Genomic DNA, 17,736 nt, shown 5'->3' with positions numbered 1-17,736 from the left:
TCTTCAAAAGATGGAAATAGACTGGAGCCGCATTGAGCAAAGTAGCACAACCTTTAGAGGAATCATCCCCAGTTGGGAAGCACGATGTGCTGGGAAAATCACACTAGACGTGGTATTCGGCACGCCGGATAATTACAGGTCCGGAGAAATTACATTCCAAGTGTCCCCGTTCAGCAGCGGATACCACGCTCTATTAGGGCCGGAGGCGTTTACAATCTTCCAAGCCATAGCCCATTACGAGTACATGAAGCTCAAAATGCCCGGGCCCAATGGAATCATCACTCTTGGTAGTGATCCGGACATATCACTCTGCGCCGAAAATAAGACAGCTGCACTGGCCCTTGAGGCACTATCCAAAGCTCTAGCGGCCGAGGAACTAACTGCACTGCGCTCCACGGTGAACAGGGACGATGTGTTACTCGATAGAAGATCCAAGTCCACCTCCTTTAAACCGGCGGACGAAATAGTCAAATTCCAAGTCCATCCAACGGACCCTACAAAAACAGCTTCCATCGGGGCACAATTAAACATGATGTCGACGCCGCACTGTGATAGTTCCTACGCGAGAACTGGGACATTTTTGCCTGGCACCCTTCAGACATGCCAGGAATCCCACGCAGGCTAGCTGAGCACAGCCTAAAAATCCTAAAAGGATTCAAGCCAGTCAAGCAGGCTCTTCGATGTTTCTCCGAACCTAAGAGACAAGCCATGGGAGAGGAACTGGCCAAGCTATTGGAGGCCGTATTCCTCAGAGACATAAAACATCCGGACTGGCTAGCAAACCTGGTGATGGTACCAAAGAAGGACAAATCCTGGCGCTTGTGCATCGATTTTAAGGACCTTAACAAAGCCTGCCCAAAGGATCCCTTCCCCCTCCCCGCATCGATCAAATCATCGATGCTACCGTAGGACACGATTCATTGTGTTTCCTCGACGCATACTCCGGCTACCATCAAATTAAAATGGCAGAGCCAGACCAAGCCGCAACGGCATTCATCACACCATACGGCCCATTCTGCTTCAACACAATGCCCTTCAGGCTCAAACACGCCGGCGCAACATATCAGCGCATGATTCAAACATGTCTGGCAAACCAGATCGGCAAAACAGTGGAGGCATACATAGATGACGTGGTCGTTAAAACCAAACATGTCGAAACTCTAGTAGACGACTTGAGGCTCACATTCGACAACCTCCGAACATATGACATCAAGCTCAATCTGGAAAAATGCGTTTTCGGCGTACCAGCCGGAAAGCTCCTGGGATTCATTGTCTCTAGTAGAGGTATTGAAGCTAATCTGGCCAAAATACGAGCGTTGTCACAGTTGGCTACCCCAACAGACCTCAAACAAATACAAAAATTGACTGGATGTGTGGCAGCTCTAAGCCGCTTTATCTCCCGCTTGGGAGAAAAGGCATTACCCTTTTATCGCCTCCTCCAGCGCACCGAACACTTAGAGTGGACGGATGCCGCCACGGCCGGACTCAACGACATAAAAGCCATATTGGCAACAAACCTAGTCCTGGCCGCGCCAAACATTGGCGAACCAATGCTATTATACATTGCGGCAACTCATCAAGTAGTAAGCGTAGTGCTCATCGTCGAGCGAGAAGTGGACGGACACAAATTACCCCTTCAAAAGCCGGTTTACTATGTGTCCATTGTACTTACTCCATGCAAATCACGGTACCCGCATTATCAAAAGATAGCGAACGCGGTATTTATGGCAACCCGGAAGCTGCGACACTACTTTCAAGAGTGTTCGATAATGGTAGCCTCGGAAGTACCACTTAACGATATTATAAACAACCACGACGCGACGGGCCAGATTGCCAAATGGGCCATTGAGCTCCTCCCGTTCGACATAACTTACAAGCCACTACGAGCTATTAAGTCGCAAGTTTTGGCTGACTTCGTCGCTGAGTGGACGGAAGCCGAACTCCCTAAAGAGTATGACACATATTTAAACTGGATCATGCACTTTGACGGCTCCAAAATGTTGGCTGGTCTAGGGGCTGGCGTTGTTTTGACGTCCCCAACAGGAGATACCATTCAATACATACTACAGATAATGTATACGGACTCCAACAACGCAGCCGAATATGAGGCCCTTCTACATGGTCTCCGGATGGCAGTATCCATGGGCATTCAACGCCTAGAGGTGCGCGGGGATTCGAACCTCGCGCTATCCCAAATAAATGGGGACTTTGATGCCAAGGATCCGAAAATGGCAGCTTGTCGCAATGTCGTCTTAAAAATGTCAGCTCAGTTCGAGGGGCTCGAATTTCACCATGTGGCTCGGGAAAACAATCAGGCGGCAGATATCCTCGCCCGCATCGACGCAAAACACGACGCGGTCCCTCCCGACATATTTCTAGAAAGGCTCTGCAAGCCATTCGTAGCATGGGAAGGGGACACCGGTAACAACAGTCCGGACCCGGCCAAAATACTCGATACCAAACTCTCTGACACAATCGGAGGCTCCGCCACCGAAATAACACATTCAGCCCACGCAATAATGGCTATTATTGCCCCGTGGACAGAACCATTCCTGGCCTACCTAACTAGACAGGAACTTCCGGAGGACCAAAATGAGGCACGCTGCATAGTGCGGCGATCCAAGGCCTATAGTGTCCATGAGGGAGAATTGTACAAAAAAGCGCTACCGGAGTCCTTCAAAGGTGCATCTCCGAAGAGGAAGGGCGGAACCTTTTGGCAGAAATTCATGCCGGACTCGGCGATCATCACGCCGCAGCCCGAGCTCTTGTAAGCAAGGCCTTCCGTACAGGATTCTATTGGCCAACGGCACGGGCAGATGCACAGGACTTGGTCCAACGTTGCGCCAGTTGCCAGCTCTTTGCAAATCAAAGCCACATGCCACCCACCACCCTCCAAACAATCCCCGTTACATAGCCCTTCGTGGTCTGGGGGATTGACATGGTTGGACCCCTTAAAGGGGGGCCCCACAAGAAAAAATACTTATTGGTCATGGTGGATAAATTCACCAAATGGATAGAGGCTAAACCGGTTAAAACAGCCGAATCTGGACCGGTGATAGATTTCATATCCGGGGTTGTACACCGTAACGGCGTCCCCCACAGCATCATCACTGATAACGGCACAAACTTCATGGCCGACGAGGTAAAACTCTGGTGCAGCAAAATGGGCATCAAGCTCGATTATGCCTCAGTCTATCACCCACAAACCAACGGTCAAGTCGAACGAGCAAATGGTCTTATAATGAGCGGCATTAAACCCAGATTAGTGCGCTCCTTAACGGAGTCTGACATGCACTGGGTAGAGGAGCTCGACTCTGTACTCTGGGGGCTGCGGACCACGCCGAATCGTAGTACCGGATACACACCGTTTTTTATGGTGTATGGCGCAGAGGCAGTCCTGCCCTGTGACATAATTCATGACTCACCTCGATTGCGCATGTACGAAGAAAGAGAAGCCGAGCTCGATCGGCAGGACAATTTGGACACCTTGGAGGAAGAGCGCGACGTAGCCAAAGCCCATTCCGCATTTTACTAGCAACGGGCTCGCAGATACCAAAGCAGAGAAGTACGGGCCAAAACTTATAACGTTGGCGAACTAGTTCTACGGCTGCCGGATAAGAAAAAGAACAAGCTCGAGCCCAAATGGGAAGGTCCCTTCATTATTGACCAAGTTCTAACTGGTGGAGCGTACCGACTGCGGGATGCATCGACTAGTTGACTCGAGCCGAACCCATGGAACACAGCCAGGTAACGAAGATTCTACGCCTAGCACCGGACTTTATGTTAGTCCCCTCCCTTTGTCCATTTTCTGCATATGCATCATCTGTCTTGTTTCCCTTTCTTTCTTTTATTTATCTAGGCCTTCAAGGGTCACCTTGTGCCTCACTCATACATTACAGATGCGCTAGCCGCACTCTTCATATCTGGGGGCTTCTTTCACAGAAGCTTAAATTATTTACATGGGCCTCACGCCCAACACATGTGTTATACTTCCGCATGTACCTTTTTTTCACCATTATATGCTTCGATATGACTTAAGTTTTGGCCAAGCTGCGTTGCCTGGCTCTTGTATTTATGCCCCACGTTCCCATTAATTCGGCTAGGGCATAAGGGGAGCACCTCTGCGATTGTTACCGCCGGGTCAGCCGGACATGTACCTCAGACTGGGTGAAGCCGAAAGCTAGCGTTCTTAAGGGAATATTCGGTCGGTGAACAAAAGATGACTTTTATTTATTATCCATATCTGCCCCCAGATGCTTTTTCTGCGCTTCTTCTCGCAGTCCGAACATGCACTTTAGGGCATGCTTACCCAGGGAAAGGAACCCTTAACGGAACTATTCTCCCTGGAAGATGTTTCTTACTACCCATGTAATATAACATAACTAGTTGGGCACTTGTCTGATAAAGCACTAATGACCCCTATGCCTGGTCTCCACGCATGCCCCGGTTCTTACATAACCGAGAGGGTATTCGGATACACTCCGGACTGTCAGGTCCCGAGGTTGAAGGGAAAAGGTCCGCCACGACAAACGATCTACAATCCGGCTAGAAGGCATTATACATGTCACTTTAAAATTACATAGTCAATTTGACTGGTTGAATTCCTCTTCAATACCATCCAACAGGCTGTCTAGTCTACAGTCGTATTGGGAATACTTTGCGGCCAATTCTACTTGGCCGTACACTAAGCTCACAGGGATCTCCTTCCCATCAGGCCCCACAGGTCTGACTTCGGCCATGTGGTTTGGGTCAGCCTTCGTGTACCATGTCTTCACCATTGCCCAGGCTTCCCTGGCGCCCTGACGGCAGGCCGATATCTTCCATAATCGGAAGCGCCGCCACGCTCCCTTTAGCATTTCTGCAAGCTCTCCAAGGCCTTCGGGTATGGAGACGGATGGCCACAAGGCCTGGGAGACGCCTTGCATCACCTGCCGAACTCGTTTGTGCAGCTGTGAGAGCTCGGGAAGAAGGTCACCCGTTGAACCGGGCATTTCCTCGGCAGGATGACCTGTTAGCATACCTACAGACATAACTTTGTCAGCCAGTTTCCTCGCCGAACTCTTTTTCAAAGTTCGTTCAAGCACTTACTAAATATGCTGCGTCGAAGCCGCCGATTCTCCTTAACAGAGTCCGACAGCTGGGCACGAACATCTTTCAGTTCCACACCCAGCTTGGTGTTGGCATCTAGGAGATCATTCTTCTCCTGCCTCACCCTCGTAAGCACGCTCTCACCGGCCTTCAGCTGGCGTATGAGCTATTGCTTATCCGGATTTACTCCAGCGTCATCTGCAATTTTATCGTCAGATCTGCATATACGCCGCATTCTAATATGATACTTATCATTCGAAGGATATTTTACCAGAGGGGGTCTCTTTGGGCTCCCCTGCTCTGGATAGTGTGGCCTGAAGTTGGGCTTTGCACTCTTCCAGCTCTTGGGATAGTTGAGTATTCTATTCTGTAAGAACATGCATACTAAATGATCCTTAAATCAGTTATCCTAACTGTTTCAAGTCTCAGGGGCTACTGATATATATAATCATCAAATTTTCTCACCCGTATGTCTTTTACATACTGCTCCATGGCTCTGGCTAGACCATTTTGAGCGGCACGGAGGTGCGCATCTCTCGAGTTGAAGGCATCCAATGCCTCTTGGGAGAAAGAAGCGTCACGAAGAATAGTCCAGCGACGCATGTGGTTCATGGCACTTTCCACCTCGGAATGGGTGGCGGACAGTTTATCCGCATCCTCTGTCGGAGGAGCACCCGGCGCACGGCTCGTATTCGTTCCCGCCTCCGAATCCGGCCTTGGAGCCTGGCTTGTGGAGGCGCGATTGGTAGCCTCTCCGGGTATAGTGCGGCGAGCGCTCTTTTTCCTGAAAAGAAGGCATGGGCGTTAATATGCCTCTGAGAATAATGTCTTGCAATAAAGACAGCGCGCCGTACTGCTTCGCCGGTGTCTCAATCTGTACTGCGGGTCTTTTTAGCCTGCCTGGCCTCGCGGCCCCTTGTTGGCCAGTCACCACAGGCTCGGCCTTCTGCCTCGAGGACCTCCCCAGCAAAATACGGCTGTTATACGGCGATCAAAAACACGCAAGGACGGATCCCTTTTTGAAGTGCTGGGACTTCGGTCTCAGTCACCTGTGAGGCTGGAACTAGCCCAGGGTAATCGGCCGTAATGGCCACCAAAGCATTATCATTGCTCGATTGGTAAAACACCCCATCGATCAGCTCCACAGATATGTCCGGATCCTCTTGGGAGGCCGGGTCGAGGGACCGTCCAGGGTCCTCGGGTTGTGGAGGGGGGTTGTTTTTCTCCCTTATAGCCTGGCGCAGTTCCTGCGTAGAAATCGCTAGACTGAGTACTTAACTGGGGAAATATGAAATGGATGGGCAAGAAAAAGTCTCCGCTTACCCAGCTCGAAGGATTGTACATAGAAAATCCGCCCTGCGGGTTGACATGAAGGAATTCCTCCTCTTCTCCCTTGTACAAAGTGGATAAAATCTTTATTAGATCAGCAACCGATCCCGGCCCTTTACGGCCGTAGCGGGTGGCGTCATCCTCCCCGTTGAAATCCACATGGGGTGGCCTCTATACTGAAGCGGGTGCACCCCCCGCATGATACATATGGCCATGACCTCGATCATGGTCAATCCGGATCGAGCTAAAAAACTTATCCGGCTCATCAGGTATAGAACGTCCCTGTCGTCTTCCTCCAGGGAGCTCCGTGGACGCCAGCTCCAGCGCTTCTTCAAAGGGGCGTTTTCAAACTCAGGAAGGCCGATCCGAATAGGATCCGGGAGGGGGACGTCTTCTATATAAAACCATTCTGAAGGCCAGTCTTCGGACGTCTTCTTTGGGCTTCCGGACATGTATCCGGTCCCGGCAATACGCCACGCTTTGGCTCCGCCCACTTGATATATTGACATTTCTGAGAACAAGGCACAAGGCAGAACAGCTTCTTCCACAGAGCGAAATGAGCCTCACAGCCCAAAAACAACTCGCAAAGGGCTACGAATCCCGCGATATGCAGCATGGAGGCAGGCGTAAGGTTGTGCAACTGGAGGCCGTAGACCTCCAGGAGCCCCCGGAGAAACGGATGAATTGGGAATCCGAGCCCTCTTACCAAATAAGGGACAAGGCATACCCGCTCTCCCTTGGAGGGATTGGGAAGGCTCTCCGCTTGCTCTCCGCCATTATAGGTGGCAAGCCCGGCTCGAATCGGGACCAGGTACGCTGGGGGAAGAAATCCCTTGGTCTGAAGCATCACTAATTTGTTGTGCGGGACGGAACATCTCTCCCAATCTCCAGGCTTGGAGCTAGGGGAGTGAGAGGAGGAGCTGTGTCGACCGGCCATGATGGAATGGATCTCTGTGGGGTGCGCTCCGATGAAGGCTCGCCAAGGGAGGATGGTGTGATTTGGATCTGAATCCTCGTCTTTTTAATATGCAGCTCATTTACACAGCTAGGGGGGTAAATGTGAAAACACCCTGGCTCTTCACATTCGCTCGACACGTGGAAAGTGGCCATTATTGGGCGTGGAACCCATGGAGTGCAACATTCACAAGAGACCGGACACTATCTCGACAGGTACACAGAATTTGGGGAGGAAACCGCCTTGCAATGCCGAAGACAATACTGCGCGCCGGACTCATCGTCATTGAAGCCTGGTTCAGGGGCTACTGAGGGAGTCCTGGATTAGGGGGTCTCCGGACAGCCGGACTATCTCCATTGGCCGGACTGTTAGACTATGAAGATACAAGATTGAAGACTTCGTCTCGTGTCTGGATGGGACTCTACTTGGCGTGGAAGGCAAGCTAGGCAATACGGATATGGATATCTCCTCCTTTGTAACCGACCTTGTGTAACCCTAACCCTCTCCGGTGTCTATATAAACCGAAGGGTTTTAGTCCATAGGACAACAATCACAACATACAATCATACCATAGGCTAGCTTCTAGGGTTTAGCCTCTCTGATCTCGTGGTAGATCTACTCTTGTACTACCCATATCATCAATATTAATCAAGCAGGACGTAGGGTTTTACCTCCATCAAGAGGGCCTGAACCTAGGTAAAACATCGTGTCCCCTGCCTCCTGTTACCATCCGCCTAGACGCACAGTTCGGGACCCCCTACCCGAGATCCGCCGGTTTTGACACCGACAGGTGCAATAGCAACAATTTCATGTTTAACATAAGGAACTATAGCAAGTTCATCTCCATAAGCATAATTCATATTGGCATCTTGGCCACAAGCATAGCAAGCATCATCAAAAAGGGACATTTCAAAAGAATCAACGGGATCATAGCAATTATCATAGCATTCATCCGTCGGTAAGCATGAAGGGAAATTAAACAATGTATGAGTTGAAGAGTTACTCTCATTAGAAGGTGGGCACGGCTGATCAATCCGCTCTTCCTCCTTTTGTTCTTCGCTCTCCTCCTCATCTTTTCATCCAATGAGCTCATAGTTTCATCAACTTCTTCTTCCATAGATTCCTGCAAAATATTAGTCTCTTCTTGGACAGCGGAGACTTTCTTACTAAGAGCATTAATATAGAAATTATATTCATAATTATCATAGCAATATTTTAGGATAGCTAAATTTTTAGGCCTATAAACATCATCATCAAAAGCTTCATACTGTTCAAACAGAGATTCAATTTCATAAGCACCCTTAAAAGCAACAAATTCTTCTATTTGTTCCACATCATAGTAATCATATATACCTCTAGCATAAGAAGCCAAGGTCTCATTATCATTAAATTCACATGAAAAGGGAAGGTGTGGAGCCTTCATCCTAGAGCAACAAGTATAATCATATCTCAAGCATAGTTGCCTAGCATACCAATACAATATATAAATTTGATCCCATAATAGTTTCCCTTTTTGTGTCAAGCGATAATCCCTAAAGTATTCACGTTGATCCAACGTTACTCCTATTACCAGATTGAATGAGGTTTTCTCAAGATTATCAAAGTGGTACATAATATTTTTCACATATTGAGCATCGAGGGTTTTAGGATGTTCCTCATCTCCATGAGTAGCAAGTACACCTAATTTTTTTGGTATTTCGTGTTCCATATCCATAACTAAAAATAGAGAACAACTAAGAACAGCAAATAAAAATTACTTAGTGATAAAGCAAACAAGCACACACGAGAATATTCACCCCACGCTATTGCTCCCCGGCAACGGCGCCAGAAAAAGGTCTTGATAACCCACAAGTATAGGGGATCGCAACAGTTTTCGATAAGTAAGAGTGTCGAACCCAACGAGGAGCTAAAGGTAGAACACATATTCCCTCAAGTTCTATCGACCACCGATACAACTCTACGCACACTTGACGTTCGCTTTACCTATAACAGGTATGAAACTAGAAGTACTTTGTAGGTGTTGTTGGATAGGTTTGCAAGATAATAAAGATTACGTAAATAAAAAGTAGGGGTTGTTTAGGTAAAGACACAACTAAGTTAGTTTTAGTAAAGAGCTTTTTGTTACGAGAAAGTTATTTGTCCCTAGGCAATCGATAACTAGACCGGTAATCATTATTGCAATTTTATTTGAGGGAGAGGCATAAGCTAACATACTTTCTCTACTTGGATCATATGCACTTATGATTGGAACCCTAGCAAGCATCCGCAACTACTAAAGATCATTAAGGTAAAACCCAACCATAGCATTAAAGCATCAAGTCCTCTTTATCTCATACGCAACAACCCCTTACTCGGGTTTGTGTTTTAGTAACTCCCGCAACCCACTATAAGCGAATCATAAACGTATTGCAACACTCTACAACGGGGATCCCTCACACTTGCGAGACACGGAGAGCACCATAGGACAGCACCAATAATAAAACATGCAACTCAAACCAATCTTGATCATCAAATAGCCCATAGGACAAAACGGATCTACTCAAACATCATAGGATAACCATACATCATTGGGAAATAATATATAGCGTTGAGCGCCATGTTTAAGTAGAGATAACAGCAGGTAAGAGAGGGATTACACCGCTGCATAGAGGGGGGAAGAGTTGGTGATGATGGCGGTGAAGTTGTTGGTGAAGATTGCGGTGATGATGATGGCCCCCAGTGGCACTCCGGCGCCACCAGAAGCGAGGGGGAGAGAGCCCCCTCCTTCTTCTTCTTCCTTGACCTCCTCCCTAGATGGGAGAAGGGTTTCCCCTCTAGTCCATGGCCTCCATGGCGTGGGAGGGGCGAGAGCCCCTCCGAGATTGGATCTGTCTCTCTATCTCTCTCTGTTTCTGCGTTCCCAGATTCTTCCCTTTCACCATTTCTTATATTCCCGGAGATCCGTAACTCCGCTTGGGATGAAATTTTAACACGATCTGTCTCCGGATGTTAGCTTTCTTGCGGCGAAAGATGGGCATCAACCGCCTTACGGGGTGGCCACGAGGGTCAGGGGCGCGCCTGCCCCCTTGGGCGCCCCCCTGCCTCGTGGGCCCCTCGAGCATCGTCTCGCGTTGATTTCACTTCCCAGAAATCATATATATTCCAAAAAAATCTCCGTCAGTTTTTATCCCGTTTGGACTCCGTTTGATATGGATATTCTGTGAAACAAAAAACATGCAACAAATAGGAACTGGCACTGGGCACTGGATCAATATGTTAGTCCAAAAAATAGTATAAAATGTTGCCAAAAGTATATGAAAGTTGTGGAATATTGGCATGGAACAATCAAAAATTATAGATACAACGGAGACGTATCGGCATCCCCAAGCTTAATTCCGGCTCGTCCTCGAGTAGGTAAATGATAAAAAGATAATTATTGATGTGGAATGCTACCTAGCATAATCTTGATCACATATCTAATCATGGCATGAATATTAAGACACGAGTGATTCAAGGCAATAGTCTATCATTTGACATTAAGACAATAATACTTCAAGCATACTAATAAAGCAATCATGTCTTTTCAAAATAACATGGCCAAAGAAAGTTATCCCTACAAAATCACAGAGTCTGTCTATGCTCCATCTTCACCACACAAAATATTCACATCATTCACAACCCCGATGACAAGCCAAGCAATTGTTACATACTTTTGACGTTCTCAAACCTTTTCAACTTTCACGCAATATAAGAGTGTGAGCCATGGACATAGCACTATAGGTGGAATATAATGGTGGTTGTGGAGAAGACAAAAAAGGAGAAGATAGTATCACATCAACTAGGCGTATCAACGGGCTATGGAGATGCCCATCAATAGATATCAATGTGAGTGAGTAGGGATTGCCATGCAACGGATGCACTACGAGCTATAAGTGTATGAAAGCTAAAACTGGAAACTAAGTGGGTGTGCATCCAACTTGCTTGCTCATGAAGACCTCGGGCATTTGAGGAAGCCCATCATCGGAATATACAAGCCAAGTTCTATAATGAAAATTCCAGTAGTATATGAAAGTGATAACTCAAGAGACTCTCTATATGAAGAACATGGTGCTACTTTGAAGCACAAGTGTGGTAAAGGGATAGTAACATTGCCCCTTCTCTCTTTTTCTCTCATTTTTTTGCCTTTTTAGTAGGCTTCTTTGGCCTCTCTTTTTTTTATTTGGGCTTCTTTAGCCTCTTTTATTTATTTTTAAAGTCCGGTGTCTCATCCCGACTTGTGGGGGAATCATAGTCTCCATCATCCTTTCCTCACTGGGGCAATGCTCTAATAATGATGATCATCACACTTTTATTTACTTACAACTCAATATTACAACTCGATACAAGAACAAAGATATGACTCTATATGAATGCCTCTGGCGGTGTACCGGGATGTGCAATGATCTAGCGTAGCAATGACATCAAAAAACGGACAAGCCATGAAAACATCATGCTAGCTATCTTACGATCATGCAAAGCAATATGATAATGAATGCTCAAGTCATGTATATGATGATGATGGAAGTTACATGGCAATATATTTCAGAATGGCTATGGGAATGCCATGATAGATAGGTATGGTGGCTATTTTGAGGAAGGTATATGGTGGGTTTAAGGTACCGGCAAAAGTTGCGCGATACTAGAGAGGCTAGCAATGGTGGAAGGGTGAGAGTGCATATAATCCATGGACGCAACATTAGTCATAAAGAACTCACATACTTATAGCAAAAGTTTATTACCTATCGAAACAAAGTACTATGCGCATGCTCCTAGGGGATAGATTGGTAGGAAAAGACCATCGCTCGTCCCCGACCGCCACTCATAAGGAAGACAATCAATAAATAAATCATGCTCCGACTTCATGACATAACGGTTCACCATACGTGCATGCTAAGGGAATCACAAACTTCAACACAAGTATTTCTACAATCCACAACTACCCACTAGCATGACTCTAATATCACCATCTTTATATCGCAAAACTGTTGCAAGGAATCAAACATATCATATTCAGCGATCTACAAGTTTATGTAGGATTTTATGACCAACCATGTGAATGACCAGTTCCTGTCATCTCTCTAAATAGATATAAGTGAATCAAGAGAGTTCAATTCTTTCTACAAAAGATATGCCCACTCTCTAACAATTATAAGTGAAGCAAAAGAGCATTCTAAAAATGGCGGTTGTCTAAGTGAAGAGAAACTGGCAATCCAAACTTTAAATGATATAAGTGAAGCACATGAAGCATTCTATAAAGCCATACTCAAAAGATATAAGTGAAGTGCAATGAGCATTCTATAAATCAACCAAGACTATCTCATACCAGCGTGGTGCATAAAAGAAAAATGAAAACTAAATGAAAAAGACGCTTCAAGATTGCACATATCGCATGAACGAAACGAATCCGAAAACATACTGATACTTGTTGAAGAAAGAGGGGATGCCTTCTGGGGCATCCCCAAGCTTAGACGCTTCATTCTCCTTGAATATTTACTTGGGGTGCCTCGGGCATCCCCAAGTTTGAGCTATTGCCTCTCTTCCTTCTTCTCACATCGAGACATTCTCGATCATCGAACACTTCAACCACACAAAACTTCAACGGAAAACTCGGTAAGATTCGTTAGTATAATAAAGCAAATCACTACTCTAAGTACTGTTGCAAACCAATTCATATTTTTTTGCATTGCGCCTACTGTAATATAAATTTTTCATGGCTTAATCCACTGATATAAATTTGATAGTCTCATCAAAACAAGCAAACTATGCATCAAAAACAGAATGTGTCTAAAACAGAACAGTCTATAATAATCTGAACATTCACCATACTTCTGATACTTGAGTAATTTGGCAAAAATTAGGAAAAATAAACAATTTGTATAGAAAGACAATGCAAAAAGAATCAGAACCATTTGACGTTCCAGTAAAAACTTTAAAATCATGCACTACAGCCAAAGTTTCTGTCCTGCACCGTACAAACCAACAAGCAAAGTAAACATCCTAATGGAAAATCTTGGCACTTTATTTTTATAATACAATGGAATTGTACAAGAGTATAATTATTTTTTTTGAAAAGTTTTTGTAATCAAGATTCACAAAGTTGTTGTGAGCATGAACGAAGTTCAAGGAGCTCTCCCACTTCAACAATGCTTGTCTTTCTCACTTTCACTTTCCTTTTTGAAAAAGTTTTGGGTTCCCCTCTTTATTTTATTTTGTTTTTAAACTATATAAAAGCACTCAACAGAAGTAAATGACTCCCTAAAACTTCCAGGTTGTCTCCCTGGCAGCACTTTCTTTAATGCCATTAAGCTAGGCATATAGTGCTCAAGTAGTGAATCCACCCGGATCCCAAGATATATCAAAGCCAATTTTAATTAGCAATGATTTGTAATTTAGTAGTGAGCACAAAGCAACATATATCATGTAATGACGAAGTCTAACTCTCTTCCTATGCATCGGCATGTCATAAAAGAACAATTCATGCACACATAGTAAAGGCCAAAGCATAGTATAAATAGTTTCTTGCAATTTTATCATGTAGGAAACATAGAGAGGTGGAGATATAATTCCTCTCTCATAATAATTACAAGTAGGAGCAGCAAGCACATGCATATAATATCTATCAAAATAATCATGTATAATAGTAAAATGCAACTGAGGGAGTCCTGGATTAGGGGGTGTCCGGATGGCCGGACTATACCTTCAGCCGGACTCCTGGACTATGAAGATACAAGATTGAAGACTTCGTCCCGTGTCCGGAAGGGACTTTCCTTGGCGTGGAAGGCAAGCTTGGCGATACGGATATGTAGATCTCCTACCTTTGTAACCGACTTTGTGTAACCCTAACCCTCTCCGGGGTCTATATAAACCGGAGGGTTTTAGTCCGTAGGACAAGATACAGAACAACAATCATACCATAGGCTAGCTTCTAGGGTTTAGCCTCTCCGATCTCGTGGTAGATCTACTCTTGTACTACCCATATCATCAATATTAATCAAGCAGGACGTAGGGTTTTACCTCCATCAAGAGGGCCCGAACTTGGGTAAAACTTCGTGTCCCTTGCCTCCTGTTACCATCCGGCCTAGACACACAGTTCGGGACCCCCTACCCGAGATCCGCCGGTTTTGACACCGACATTGGTGCTTTCATTGAGAGTTCCTCTGTGTCGTTGCCGTCAGGCTCGATGGCTCCTACAATCATCAATAGCGATGCAGTCCAGGGTGAGCCCTTCCTCCCCGGACAGATCTTCATCTTCGGCGGCTTCGCACTGCGGGCCAATTCACTTGGCCATCTGGAGCAGATCGAAAGCTATGCCCCTGGCCGTCAGGTCAGATTTGGAAGTTTAAACTACACGGCTGACATCCGCGGGGACTTGATCTTCGATGGATTCGAGCCACTGCCAAGCGCGCCGCACTGTCACGACGAGCATGATCTAGCTCTGCCACAGAACAGTGCCCTAGAGGCCGCACTCGCATCGGCTTCGACCCTTAATTTGGAGCCAACTGCGCTGATCGAGGATAGGTGGTTGGACGCCGCCTCGGGGCTGCGATCCCAACGGCGATCGAGCCGAACACCAGCCCCGCACTCCGCGAGACTCGTGACTCCAAGTAGCCGGACTCCGAACCCTCCGCGCCCCTGCCAATCGAATCTGATTGGGTGCTGATCATGGAGTTTACTGCCGCGAACATCTTTCAGCACTCGCCTTTCAGCGATATTTTGAAGACACTAAAGTCTCTCTCTTTATCAAGAGAGCCCTGGCCGGACTACGGTCAGCAAGGTTGGGATACGGACGATGAAGAAATTCAAAGCCCACCCACCACCCACTTTGTAGCCACTGTCGACGATTTAACCGACATGCTCGGCTTCGACTCTGAAGACATCGACGGTATGGACGCCGATGCAGGAGACGATGAAGAACCAGCGCCTATTGGGCCCTAGAAAGCCACCTCGTCATATGACATATACATGGTGGACACCCCAAAAGAAGGAGATGGCGATGGAAGAGCGGAGGATGACCCCTCCAAGAAACAGCCTAAGCGCCAGCATCAGCGGCGCCGCTCAAAGTCCCGCCAAAGCAAATACGGTGATTCCAGCATAGGAGATAATAATACTCCGGAGAGTGCCGAAGAAAACCCCCTCTAGCAAGATTCAGCACAGGAGGATGGAGAAGCCAGCCCTCATGAGAGAGCGGCAGACAGAGAGGTCGAGGACGATAATTATATGCCTCCCTCCGAAGACGAGGCAAGCCTCGACGACGACGAATTCGTCGTGCCAGAGGATCCCGTCGAGCAAGAGCGTTTTCAACGCAGGCTTATGGCCATGGCAAGAAGCCTCAAGAAAAAACAGCAACAGCTTAGAGTTGATCAAGATTTGCTAGCCGATAGATGGACTGAAGTCCTTGCGGCCGAGGAGCATAAACTCGAACGCCCCTCCAAGAGCTACCCAAAGCGCAGGTTGCTACCCCGATTAGAGGAGGAAGCACTTAAACCCACATCACCAGCACTTGATACGGCCGACCAGCCACCTCGTGGCCGCAACAGAGAGGCCTCTTGGCCCTCCACTCAAGCCGCACCCCGTACCAAGGCACAGGAAAATGCGCCTGACCTGCGAGATATGTTGGAGGACAACGCAAGGCAAACAAGATCGATCTACGGATCGCGTGGGCGCCCCACGACTCGAGACGGTAACCATCACGCCGGACACAAATCCGGTAGGGCCGAACACAGTAGACAAAGCTCATTGGAGCTACGTCATGATATAGCCCAATACAGAGGCGCCGCACACCCACTATGCTTCACAGACGAAGTAATGGATCATCAAATCCCAGAGGGTTTCAAACCCGTAAACATCGAATCATATGATGGCACAACAGATCCTGCGGTATGGATCGAGGATTATCTCCTTCATATCCATATGGCCCGCGGCCATGATCTCCACGCCATCAAATACCTCCCACTCAAGCTTAAAGGACCAGCTCAGCATTGGCTTAACAGCTTGCCAGCAGGATCAATCGGTTGTTGGGAGGACCTGGAAGCCGCATTCCTCGACAATTTCTAGGAAACTTATGTGTGACCCCCAGACGCAGATGACCTAAGCCACGTAATTCAGCAGGCAGATGAATCGGCCAGGCAATTCTAGACACGGTTCCTAACAAAGAAAAATCAAATAGTCGACTGTCCAGACGTAGAGGCCCTAGCAGCCTTCAAGCATAATATCTGTGACGAGTGGCTTGCCCGGCACCTTGGACAGGAAAAGCCGAAATCTATGGCAGCACTCACGACACTCATGACCCGCTTTTGCGCGGGAGAAGACAGCTGGCTTGCTCGTAGCAACTATATGACCAAGAACCCTGGTAATTCAGATACCAGGGACAGAAGTGGCAGGTCGCATCACAACAAGCAGAAGCGCCGCATTAACAGCGACAATGCTGAGGATACGGCAGTTAATGCCGGATTCAGAGGCTATAAATCCGGTCAGCAGAAAAAGCCACTCATAAGAAATCCTAGGGGCCCGTCCAGTTTGGACCGCATACTCGACCGCTTGTGCTAGATACATGGCACCCCCGAAAAGCCGACCAATCACACCAACAGGGATTGTTGGGTGTTCAAGCAGGCAGGCAAGTTAAATGCCGAAAATACTGACAAGGGGCTACATAGCGATGACGACGAAGAGCCCCGGCCGCCGAACAACAGTGGACATAAGGCTTTTCCCCCACAAGTGCGGACGGTGAACATGATATACGCAACCCACATCCCCAAGAGGGAGCGGAAGCGCGCGTTAAGGGACGTATACGCGGTCGAGCCAGTCGCCCCAAAGTTCAACCCATGGTCCTCCTGCCCGATCACCTTTGATCGAAGGGACTATCCCACTAGCACCCGTCATGGCGGATTCGCCGCATTGGTTCTAGACCCAATTATTGACGGATTTCATCTCACTAGAGTCCTTATGGACGGCGGCAGCAGCCTGAACCTGCTTTACCAGGATACAGTGCGGAAAATGGGCATAGATCCCTCGAGGATTAAGCCCACCAAAACGACCTTTAAAGGCGTAATACCAGGTGTAGAGGCCAACTGTACAGGCTCATTCACACTTGAAGTGGTCTTCGGATCTCCGGATAATTTCCGAAGCAAGGAGTTAATCTTCGACATAGTCCCATTCCGCAGTGGCTATCACGCACTGCTCGGGCGAACCGCATTCGCCAAGTTCAATGTGGTACCGCACTATGCATACCTTAAGCTTAAGATGCCAGGCCCTCGAGGAGTAATTACGGTCAATGGAAACATCGAACGCTCTCTCCGAACGGAGGAGCACACGGCGGCCCTTGCAGCGGAAGTACAAAGCAGCCTCTA

This window comes from Triticum urartu, chromosome 1A (genome assembly GCF_056163025.1).
Source record: "Triticum urartu cultivar PI428250 chromosome 1A, HENAU_Tu73, whole genome shotgun sequence".
In the NCBI taxonomy this organism is placed as follows: Eukaryota; Viridiplantae; Streptophyta; class Magnoliopsida; order Poales; family Poaceae; genus Triticum; species Triticum urartu.
Note: the sequence above shows the minus strand (reverse complement) of the source record.